The sequence below is a fragment of the Cupressus sempervirens genome, chromosome 2 (assembly GCF_028749045.1).
Source record: "Cupressus sempervirens isolate cs-2001-9-10 chromosome 2, ASM2874904v1, whole genome shotgun sequence".
Classification (NCBI taxonomy): Eukaryota; Viridiplantae; Streptophyta; class Pinopsida; order Cupressales; family Cupressaceae; genus Cupressus; species Cupressus sempervirens.
The window spans coordinates 556,401,565-556,413,009 of NC_143119.1; the positions used below are offsets into that span (position 1 = coordinate 556,401,565).

At 45.6% G+C, this 11,445-nt stretch overlaps 2 non-coding genes and 1 pseudogene across 2 annotated transcripts; all 3 read right to left on the bottom strand.

Annotated features, from left to right (window-relative positions):
* Positions 1 to 4,633: 4,633 nt before the first annotated feature.
* On the bottom strand, positions 4,634 to 8,008 carry LOC149573793 (25S ribosomal RNA). The gene has a single exon (XR_016361053.1). It is a non-coding gene; the product is annotated as a 25S ribosomal RNA (ribosomal RNA).
* Positions 8,009 to 8,229: 221 nt separating this feature from the next.
* LOC149573794 (5.8S ribosomal RNA) lies at positions 8,230 to 8,383 on the bottom strand. Its single transcript, XR_016361285.1, has one exon. It is a non-coding gene; the product is annotated as a 5.8S ribosomal RNA (ribosomal RNA).
* A 707-nt stretch (positions 8,384 to 9,090) lies between these two features.
* LOC149573795 (18S ribosomal RNA) lies at positions 9,091 to 10,892 on the bottom strand (annotated as a pseudogene).
* Between the last annotated feature and the right edge of the window lie 553 nt (positions 10,893 to 11,445).

Sequence of the window (11,445 nt, forward strand, 5' to 3'; positions counted from 1 at the left end):
TTATTTTAGAAATTTTGGTAGCCCAAATTCCAAAGGTTATAACTCACAAATCGTTGCTCCGATTGGCTATTATAACCACTTTTCAAAAATGCCAGCTGCTGATCTACAGGCTTAGGAATGCTTTTATAACCCTTCCCTCAATTTTTCGAACCTCATTTGAGCACTCTAAGGCCTCCAATGGTGAGCCTGAAGATTTTTAGCATATTTTTCCACCGAAAATCTGCACTAACTTCTCGACACTTATGGTTGAGCTAACTTGGTGAGCAGACTTAGAGAGTCAACTCATTGAGGCAACTTGGTGGGGATGACCTGGCAAGGTCAAACCCACTTGGCTATAAAAAAATAAGAGTCGGCTTGGTGAGCACGCTGGAATTGTCAGCTTGCCAAGCTAACATGGCAAGTGGGCTTAATGAGGTGAGTTGGTGGGGCATCTTGGTGGGTGGAATTAAAGAGCCAACTTGGTGGGGAAACTTGGTGAGTTAGTTCATTTAGATGACATGGTGAGCTGAACTAGGGAGGTGACCTAGCAAGCGAACTTGGTGAGCTGACTTGATGAGCTGAATTGGGGACTCAACCTGGCGAGAAAACCTGAGGAGTCAACTCATTAAGGAAACTTTGCAAGTCCACCTTGTGAGCTGACCTGGGGAGATGACCTAGGGGTAGACTTGGTGAGTGTCCTTGAATTGTCAGCTACGCGAGCTGACATGGGGAGCCAACCTAGCGAACTGACGTGATGAGTTGGCTTGACGGGGCGAGTTGGTGGGGTGACTTGGCGAGTGGAATTAGAGATCCAACGTGGTGAGGTGACTCAGTGAGTTGATTCATTGAGATGACATGGTGAGCTGACTTGGTGAGTCAACCTGGTGAGCAAACTTAAAGAGTCAACTTAGAAACATACTCGAGTCAACTTAGTGAGGCAACCTGGCGAGTGGGCTCAAAGAGTCAACATGGTAAGGTGACTCATTGAGTCAACATGGTGAGGTGACTCATGGTGAGGAGCTATCCTTGAGGTGACTTGGTGGGCCTACTTGATTAGTCGACTTGGTGAGAAGACCTAACAAGCTGACACGGTGAGCGGGCTTAAAGAGGTGACTTGGTGGGGTAACTCGACAAGCCAACTTATCGAGGCAAGATGGTGAGTCAACTTGGTGAGCTGACTTGGTGAGTGCACTTAAAGAGTCAACTTTGTAAGGTAACTCAGCAAGTTAGCTCACTAATACGACTTGGGCGAGCCGACCTAGCGAGCAAACTTAAAGAGGTGACTTGGGCGGGCTGACCTGGTGAGCAAACCTAAAGAGTTGACTTGGCAACGTACTTGAACAACTAACTTGGTGAGCTGACATGGTGAGTGGGCTTAGAGAAGCAACTGAATGGGGCAACTTGGCAAGAACACTTACTGGGGCAAGGTGGTAAAATGACTAGGTGAGTCGACTTGGTGAGCTGACTTAGGGAGCTGGCTTGGTGAGAAAACTTAAGGAGTCAACTTGGTGAGGCAACCTGAATAGTCAACTTGATGAGCTAACTTGGGGAGTTGACATGGTGAGCGGTCTTAAAGAAGAGGCGACCTGGTGGGGCAACCTGGTGAGGCAAGATGGTAAGTCATCTTTGTGAGCTGGCTCGACAAGCTGTGAGCGAACTTAGAGTGTCAATTCTTGATTTGGCAAAGACCACATGGTCAGATGAATTGGTGAGCCAACTTGGCTAGCAAAATTGGCAAGAAAACTTATAGAATCAACTTGCTATCCCCAGCCAGGATTGCACGCCTGGGTCGACCCAACTTGGGTCACTTGACTGGGTCAACCCATCTCTATCGCCCCAACCTTGGGCGACCCAACTAGGTCACCAGAGTGGGTCGACAAGGGAAAAAAAAAATTCATTGGAGGCCCTGTACAGTGAAAAGCAATAAATTTTGGGCATTAAAAAATTAAAAAAACAAGTTACCCATTTTTGGATCACGCACAGGTTTCAGTTCATGTATTGCCGAGCTGACTCGAGGCATTATGCCTAGCTAGCTAGATTCGAGGTAGGGTATCCAAAATGATCCGATTTGAGAATTTTCTTTATAAAAAGAGATTATGATAGGCTTTGTAAGGTGAAAAAGAATGAAATTTTGGGAGTTCAAAAAAAAATGTTACCCAGTTTTGGATCACGCACAGGGCTCGGGTCACGTAGCATCGAGGTGCCCTGGGTGACATGATTCGAGCGAAAAGTCGATAGTGGCATGAGTCATTCAAAAACATTGGAGGCCATGAAGGCTCGAGATGCTTCGAGTCGAGGTTTCCAAGGCAAGTCAGGTTGAAAACTTTGGGCATTAACCAAAAAGAAAAAGTTAACTGCTTTTGGATCACGTACACGGCTTGGGGCACTTAGAATCAAGTCGAGCACGGTGACATGAGTCGTGCGAAAATTTTTGAGATGACTCGAGTTAGGGTATCCAACTCCTATTTAAGTTCAAAACTTTGGGACTTGACAAAAAAAGAAAAAAGAAAAATTTACCCAGTTTTGGATCATGTAAGTGACTCGGGCCACTCATAATCAAGGCGAGTGTGGTTAAATGGGTCGAGCAAAAAAAAAAATGGAGGCGGTCAAGGCTCAAGGCAATTTGAGTCGGTGTAGCTGAGTCGATTCAAAAACTTTGGCCATTAGCCAAAAAAAGAGTTAATCTCTTTTGGATCATGTACATGACTTGGGGTGCATAGAATCAAGTCAAGCACGGTGACATGAGTGGTTTGAAAAAATTGCAGGCGATTAAGGCTTGTGGTGATTTGAGTCGGGGTTGCTGGCACGATTCGGGTTGAAATCTTTGGGTGTTAACCAAAGAAGGAAGAAGTTAACCACTTTTGGATCATGTACATGACTTGGGGCACCAAGTTGAGCACGATGACATGAGTCCTACGAAAGAACTGGAGGCGGTTAAAGGCTCGAGGGGATACGAGTCGGGGTTGCCAACACAATTTGGGTTGAAAATTTTGGGCGTTAACCCAAAAAAAAGTTGACCGCCTTTGGATCATGCACATGACTCGACATACTTAGAATCATTTTGAGCACAGTGACATGAGTCGTGTGAAAAAATTGGTGGAAATTAAGGCTCGACGTGATTCGAGTCAGGGTTGGGGTAGTTGGGGCAATTTGTGTCGGGGTTGCCCACATGGTTCGAGTTGAAAACTTTGGGCATTAACCTAAAAAAAAAAAGTTGACCTCTTTTGGACAACGTACATGACTCAGGGCACTTAGAATCAAGTTGAGCATGGTGACATGGGTTGTGCAAAAAATTGGGAGGCGATTCGAGTCGGGGTAGCCAACTCGATTTGAGTTCAAAACTTTGGGTGTTAACCAAAAAAATAAGTTGACCGATTTTGGATTACGTACATGAGTCGTTTGCCCTCACGAAAATTACAAAACCTGGGGACCCGCCTGGAATTTGCAGTCAGAATATTTTTCTGCCCTCATGAAAATTTACAAACCCCACCCGCTCAAAATTTGGACTTGGAAGATTTTCCTGCCCTCGTAAAATTTACAAACCCCACCCGCTCGAAATTTGGCACTTGGAAATTACGAAACCCCACCAGCCCAAAATTTGGACTTGGAAGATTTTTTTGCCCTCACAGAAATTGCAAACTTGACCTACCCAAAATTGCACTGATTACGAACCTGACCCACATGGAGATTGCACTTGGAAGACTTTTTCACCCTCAAGGAAACTTTGGCACTCGAGAGATTTTTTCGCACTTGCGAAAATCACAAAACTCCACCCATCGGGAATTTTGCACTTGGGAGATTTTTTTGCCCTTCTGAAAATCGCACACCCCACCAGCTCAGAATTTGGGACTTGGGAGGTTTTTTTCCCCCTCGTGGAAATTTTACAAAATCCCACTCGCCCAAAATTTGGCACTTAGGAGATTTTTCTGCCCTGGCAGAAATTTCTACAAAACCCCTCCCTCCTGCCTGAAATTTGGCACTCAGGAGATTTTTTTGCCCTGGTAGAAATTGCAAACTCCACCCGCCAAGAATTTGGCACCTTAGAGATTTTTACACCCTCGAAAAAATTGCAAACCCCACCCGCTGAGAATTTGGCACTCAGGATATTTTTTGGCCCTCGTAGAAATTGCAAACCCCACGCGCTCAGAATTTGGCACTTGGGAGATTTTTTTTCCCTCACGAAAATTTTTACAAAACCCCACCGACCCAAAATCTGGCACTTGGGAGATTTTTCTGCCTTGACAGAAATTGCAAACCCCACCTGCCGAGAATTTGGCACTTGGGAGATTTCTTTGCCCTCGAGAAATTTTTTACAAAACCCGACCCACAAGGAATTTGGCACTTGGGAGATTTCTTTGCCCTCATGGAAATTTTCATAAAACCCCACCCGCTCGAAATTTGGCACCTGGGAGAGTTTTTCTACCCTTGCAAAAATTGCAAACCCCACCTACCCAGAATTTGGCACTTGAAATATTTTCCTGCACTCGCACAAATTGCAAATGCCACCTGTTGGGAATTTGGCACCTGAGAGATTGTTACAACCTCGCAAAAAAAACATGCAAACCCCACCCACCCAGAATTTGGCACTTGGGAGATTTTCTCACCCTCGTGTAAATTAAAAACCCCACTCACCTCAGAGTCAAAAAAAGGTTTTACGAATCGAGGTGACAGAGGGCTAAATCTCACTGGATCATGGCAGCAAGGTGACTCTGCCACTTACAATACCCCGTCACTTATTTAAGTCATCTGCAAAAGATTCTTCTCGCCGACCGTTTGAAATTAATATCCAAGGTTGCTCCAATGGGCTAATGTGCAGATCAGAGATGGCCAATGACACAGGCCCCTAGGAGTGCAAGAGCACCCCTACTGCGGGTCGCGATGCAGCTGGAGGGAGATATGCGCCGCATCTAGCATGGATTATAACTTAGAGGCATTTAGTCATAATCTGACACATGGTAGCTTTGTGCCACTAGCTTTTCAACCAAGCGCGATGACCAAATGTGTGAATCAACGGTTCCTCTCATACTTAGTTGAATTACTATCATGGTGCAGATCATCAGTAGGGTAAAACTAACCTGTCTCACGACGGTCTAAACCCAGCTCACATTCCCTATTGGTGGGTGAACAATCCAACACTTGGTGAATTCTGCTTCACAATGATAGGAAGAGCCAACATTGAAGGATCAAAATGCAACATCGCTATGAACGCTTGGCTGCCACAAGCTAGTTATCCCTGTGGTAACTTTTCTGACAGCTCTAGCTTCAAGTTCTAAAATTCTAAAGGATTGATAGGCCACGCTTTCACAGTTTGTATTCGTACTAAAAACCAAAATCAAATGAGCTTTTACCCTTTTGTTCCACACAAGATTTCAGTTCTTGTTGAGCTCATCTTAGGACACCTATGTTATCTTTTAACAAATGTGTCGCCCCAGCCAAACTCCCCACCTGACAATGTCTTTCACCTAGATCAGCGCACTTAGATGCACCTTAAGGCCAAAAATAGGGGTATTGCCTCATCTCTGCCTTATGGAATAAGTAAAATAACATTAAAAGTAGTGGTATTTCACTTGCACCCAAAAGCTCCCACTTATTCTACAACTCTCAAGTCATTTCACAAAGTCAGACTAGAGTCAAGCTTAACAGGGTCTTCTTTCCCCGCTAATTCTGCCAAGCCCATTCCCTTGGCTATGGTTTCGCTAGATAGTAGATAGGGATAGTGGGAATCTCATTAATCCATTCGTGCGTGTCAATAATTAGATGACGAGGCATTTGGCTACCTTAAGAGAGTCATAGTTACTCTTGCCGTTTACCCGCGCTTGGTTGAATTTCTTTACTTTGACATTCAGAGCACTAGGTAGAAATCACATTGTGTCAGCATCTGTAGGGACCATTACAATGCTTTTTTTTAATTAAACAGTTGGATTCCCCTTGTCTCCTAGGAAAAGCCCTCTAGAGGGGGCGTCCTGTGTCCGTCGCCCGATCAACATGCGACAACCCGCCCTCACTACGGGAGCAGCTCAGGCAGGCCACCAACAGCCCACGAGTTTGGGGCACAAACCCCTAGGCCTAGCCCTCAGAGCCAATCCTTTTCTAAAAGTTATGAATCCATTTTTCCAACTTCCCTTACCTACATTGTTCTATTGACTAGAGGTTGTTCACCTTGGAGACCTGATGCGGTTATGAGTACGACCAGGCGTGAATGGTACTCGGTCCTCTAGACTTTCAAGGGCCGCTGAAGGCGCATCGGACACCACAGGATGTGTTGTTCTCTTCTAGCCGCTGGACCCTATCTCTAGTTGAATCGATTTCAGGGTGGGCAGGCTATTAAAAAGAAAAGATAACTCTTCTTGGGGCCCCCGCCAACGTCTCCAGATTTCCTAACATTGTCATCTGCCACCATGTCCCAATTCAAGAATATTAACCTAATTCCCTTTCGATGATCGTGCAAAGTGCACCCTTTAAATAGGGTTTCCCCATCTCTTAGGATCGACTAACCCATGTTCAAGTGTTGTTCACATGGAACCTTTCCCCACTTCAGTCTTCAAAGTTTTCATTTGAATATTTTCTACTACCACCAAGATCTACACTGGGGGCCGGTCCACCCAGGCTCACGCCCAACATTTTGCAACAACCCTCATTTCCTCCTACTCATCAAGGCCTGGCACTTGCCTCAATGATCAAGTATAGGTTGCGCGCTTCAACGCCATCCATTTTCGAGGCTAGTTGATTTAGCAGGTGAGTTGTTACACATTCCTTAGCAGATTTTGACTTCCATGACCACCGTCCTACTGTCTTAATCAACCAACACCCTTTGTGGGATCCAAGTTAGTGCATAATTTGGCACCATAACTCGACTTTCGGTTCATCCCACATCACCAGTTCTTCTTACCAAAAATGGCCCACTTGGAGCTCACAATTTCGTGGCACAGCTCAACAGAGTAGCCGCACAGACTTACCTATTTAAAGTTTGAGAATAGGTCAAGGGTGTTACACCCACGATGCCTCTAATCATTTCCTTTACTCAATAAAACTTGCACGTCAGCTCTAGCTATCTTGAGGGAAACTTTGGAAGAAACCAACTACTAGACGGTTCGATTAGTCTTTCGCCCCTATACCCAAGTCAGACGAATGATTTGGACATTAGTATCACTGCAGGCCTCCACCAGAGTTTTCTTTGGCTTCACCCTGCTCAGGCATAGTTCACCATCTTTTGGGTCCCAATAGGTGTGCTCGCACTTGAACCCTTCATAGAAGATCAGGATTAGTCGGCGGTGCACCCCCCGAGAGGGGATCTTGCCAGTCAGCTTCCTTACGCATCATGAGTTTTTCCAACCTGCCAACTCACACACATGTTAGACTCCTTGGTCCGTGTTTCAAGATGGGTCAGATGGAAAGCTCGCTGGCTAGTGCCATGAGTGCACAGGTGCCTGAGAGCCCGCTATAGAGGTGCACACTTCACTCCTCGATCGCCATGATGAAAGTATTTGTGTGACTAGAAGGTCGTACTTGTGCCACTGCGATAACCTGTGTTGGCACATCCCCTGAACTGAGTGGCAGATCGGCTCACACCATTTTGCATCTGACCGAGGCACATCGTCAACCTCCATCCACTTCCCACCTAGCAATTTCAAGCACTCTTTAACTCTCTTTTCAAAGTCCTTTTCATCTTTCCCTCACGGTACTTGTTCGCTATCAATCTCTCACCTATATTTAGCCTTGGACAGAATTTACCACATGATTAGGGCTACATTCCCAAACAACCCAACTCGTCAACAATGCCTCATGGTGCGATAGGGTCTGGGCCCGATGGGGCTCTCACCCTCTCCACCACCCCCTTCTAGGGGACTTGGGCCTAGTCCATCATTGAGGATGCTCCTAAAGACTACAATTCGATAGGTGTGGCCATCGATTTTCATGCTAGGCTCTTCCCAGTTCATTCGTCGTTACTAGGGGATTCATGGTAAGTTTCTTTTCCTCTGCTTATTGATATGCTTAAACTCAGTGGGTATTCATGCATGACTTGAGGACGCAGTAGAGATGTAGCATGTTCGCACTGCAGTGGGCCATTGAACCCACAATAAAGTTCCTCGCGAGGAATTGTTTGATTAGCGCAAACAAACGCCGACCTTTGCGAGCCACCACTCGTCATGACAGATCGATGGACCTTGTGCTCATTTTAGCTAACCATGCCACTTGCAGACATGAATAGCCATCTCCACTCCTCACTAGAGAGGGAAAATTTTTGTAGTGCGACACCCAAGTAGACATGCCCTTGGCCAAGGCCTCGGGCGCAACTTGCATTCAAAGACTTGATGATTTACGAGATTCTGCAATTCACACTAAGCATTGCATTTTGCTACATTCTTCATTATGGTGAGAGTTGAGATATCCGTTGCCGAGAGTCATGATTTTGTTATGTTTTTGTCTTTCGATGACCCAAGAAAGCAAGGCACTAGATCGCGCACTTTTTTCTTTGGATTTCTAAGGTGCGTGATGCACCTGTGTGTTGGGTGTTGACACATCCCAAACCCTAAGCACCCAATGGGTGCAATGAGGAACGTTGTGGTGTGTCCTCACCCCATCACCTCAGAAAGGTGGGAGTCAACGCATGGGAGAGCTGTGTCAATAGATGGGGCCCCTGCGCTTCAAATCATGTGAGTGCACCCATCCTAAACATAGAATGGTCCAAGCGATGAGTCAACACACGTGGGCAAGGCAACAGGGGGTTGCGACAGTCCAGACTTGCCACTGTGGAAATGACAGATCTCTGGCATAGTGCCGCACACGTGATCAGACCATGAAATCTCAATGGGGGATGAGACCCAGACCCCCTGTGAACTATAGCTGAGCAGAGACCTCTCACTCTAACGCAGATTTTGTTTGAAGGCCCCGATCATAATTCAGATTGCATCTGAGTCTCTCCTTCACCCCGCAGGGAATCCACACTTTCCATCACTGCATTCGATGTGACCTTCGACCTCGACGGTGCTAGACCCATAGCTTGGTTGTCTAGCACATTGCTGCAGGGCCCAAGTGTCTGCACGTTGTCAAGATTTTGGGGGCGGGAGGAGGCTAGCTCCATCCCCTACACTATTCAGGGTCTCGAACTGACAATGATCTTACTGTAGGTTCACCTACGGTAACCTTGTTATGACTTCTCCTTCCTCTAAATGATAAGGTTCAATGAACTTCTCATGACATCATTGACAGGAACCATCATCGTTGCTACGATCCAAACAGTTCACTGGATCATTGAATCGGTAGGAGCGACGGGCAGTGTGTACAAAGGGCAGGGACATAGTCAATGCGAGCTGATGACTCATGCTTACTAGGAATTCCTCATTGAAGATCACTAATTGCAATGGTCTATCCCCATCACGATGCAATTTGGCAAGATTTCCCAAACCTTTTGGGCCAGGGAGAGACACTTGTTGGTTGCATCAGTGTAGCGCACGTGTGGCCCAGAACATCTAAGGGCATCACAAACCTATTATTACCTCAAACTTCCATGGGCTAGGAGGCCATAGTCCCTCTAAGAAGCTGGCTATGAAGGGGAACCTCCATGTAGCTAGTTAGCAGGCTGAGGTCTTGTTCGTTAATGGAATTAACCAGACAAATCGCTCCACCAACTAAGAATAGCCATGCACCACCACCCATAGAATCAAGAAAGAGCTCTCAATCTGTCAATCCTTACTATTTTTTGACCTGGTAAGTTTCCCCATGTTGAGTCAAATTAAGCCCTAGGCTCCACTCCTGGTGGTGACCTTCTGTCAATTCCTTTAAGTTTCAGCCTTGCGACCATACTCCCCCCGGAACCCAAACACTCTGATTTCTCAGAAGGTGCTAGCAAAGTCCTTAGAGAAACATCCACCAATCCTTGGTCAGCATCATTTATGGTTGAGACTAGGATGGTATCTGATCATCTTCGAGGCCCCAACTTTCATTCTTGATTAATGAAAAAATCCTTGGTAAATGATTTTGCAGTGGTTTGTCTTCCATAAATCCAAGAATTTCACCTCAAATATGAATGCCCTCGATAGTCCCTATTAATCATTACTCCAGTCCTGAAGGCCAACAAAATAGGACTAGACCCCTATCATGTTATTTCATGCTAATGTATTCAAAGCATAGGCTTGCTTTGAGCACTCTAATTTTTTCAAAGTAACGGCACTGAAACCGTGACCCAGCCAATTAAGGCCAGGAACATGCTGCTTGCAGAAGGGACATGAGGGCCAGTGCACACCTAGAAGGCAGACCGATCGTGACGACCTAAAGTCCAACTATGAGCTTTTTAACTACAACAACTTAAATATACACTATTGGAGCTGGAATTACCATAGCTACTAGCACCAAACTTTCCCTCCAATGGATCCTTGTTAAGGGATTTAGATTGTACTCATTCAAATTACCAGACTCGATGAGCCTAGTATTGTTATTTATTGTCACTACCTCCCCGTGTCAGGATTGGGTAATTTGCGCGCCTGCTACCTTCCTTGGATGTGGTAGCCATTTCTCAGGCTCCCTCTCCAAAATTGAACCCTAATTCTCCATCACCCATCACCACCATGATAGGCCTCTATGCTACCATCGAAAGTTGATAGGGCAAAAATTTGAATGAAGTGTCACCAGCACAAAGGCCGTGCGATCCGTCGAGTTATCATGAATCACCAAAATAGTGGGCGAGCACATGCCGATCTTTTATCTAATAAATGCATCCCTTCCAAGAGTCAGGATTTGGTGCATGTATTAGCTCTAGAATTACTACAATTATCTGAGTAGCAAAGTACCATGAAAGAAACTATAACTGATTTAATGAGCCATCCGAGTTTCACAGTCTAAAATAGTTCATACTTAGACATGCATGGCTTAATCTTTGAGACAAGCATATGACTATTGGCAGGATCAACTAGGTAGCTTCTAACAATGAGGGGACCCCCAAGACCTGCTATAGCCAAGGGAGTCCCATCGTGATGGGAAATTGAAATTTGCATTCACTCCGTCATGCATCCAAACATAATCCGCTGGAAAAGAAACAAGAATGACATTCATAGCACATGCAGGACTCGCAATGCTCAAAGATTTCACACAAGAGGAAAGTGTCTCATCATTGACCAGAGAGGGCCAAACAAGGAGCCTTGATTCACAGGCACCTAGGAAGAACATCCTATATAGAACCCTTTACCTTCAAACTTGCTATCACCACTACTCGGAAAGAAACCTCAAGTCTATATGAGATGCACCATGCACATAGCCACCTCAATTGTAAGGCCACTTAGAGACATCCATTTCCTAGGCATATGCCTCCTACATGCCTGTTAAGGTGCACCTAAACAGACAAAATCCTTCTTAATCGCAACAAACACTTTCCCATGATGAAGAGCTAGTTGCCAAATTGCAAATGGAGACCACCATGTTGAAGGGTGAAGGGTCGTGCGAGTCAAAAACATGGCTAGTAATGCGATTGGC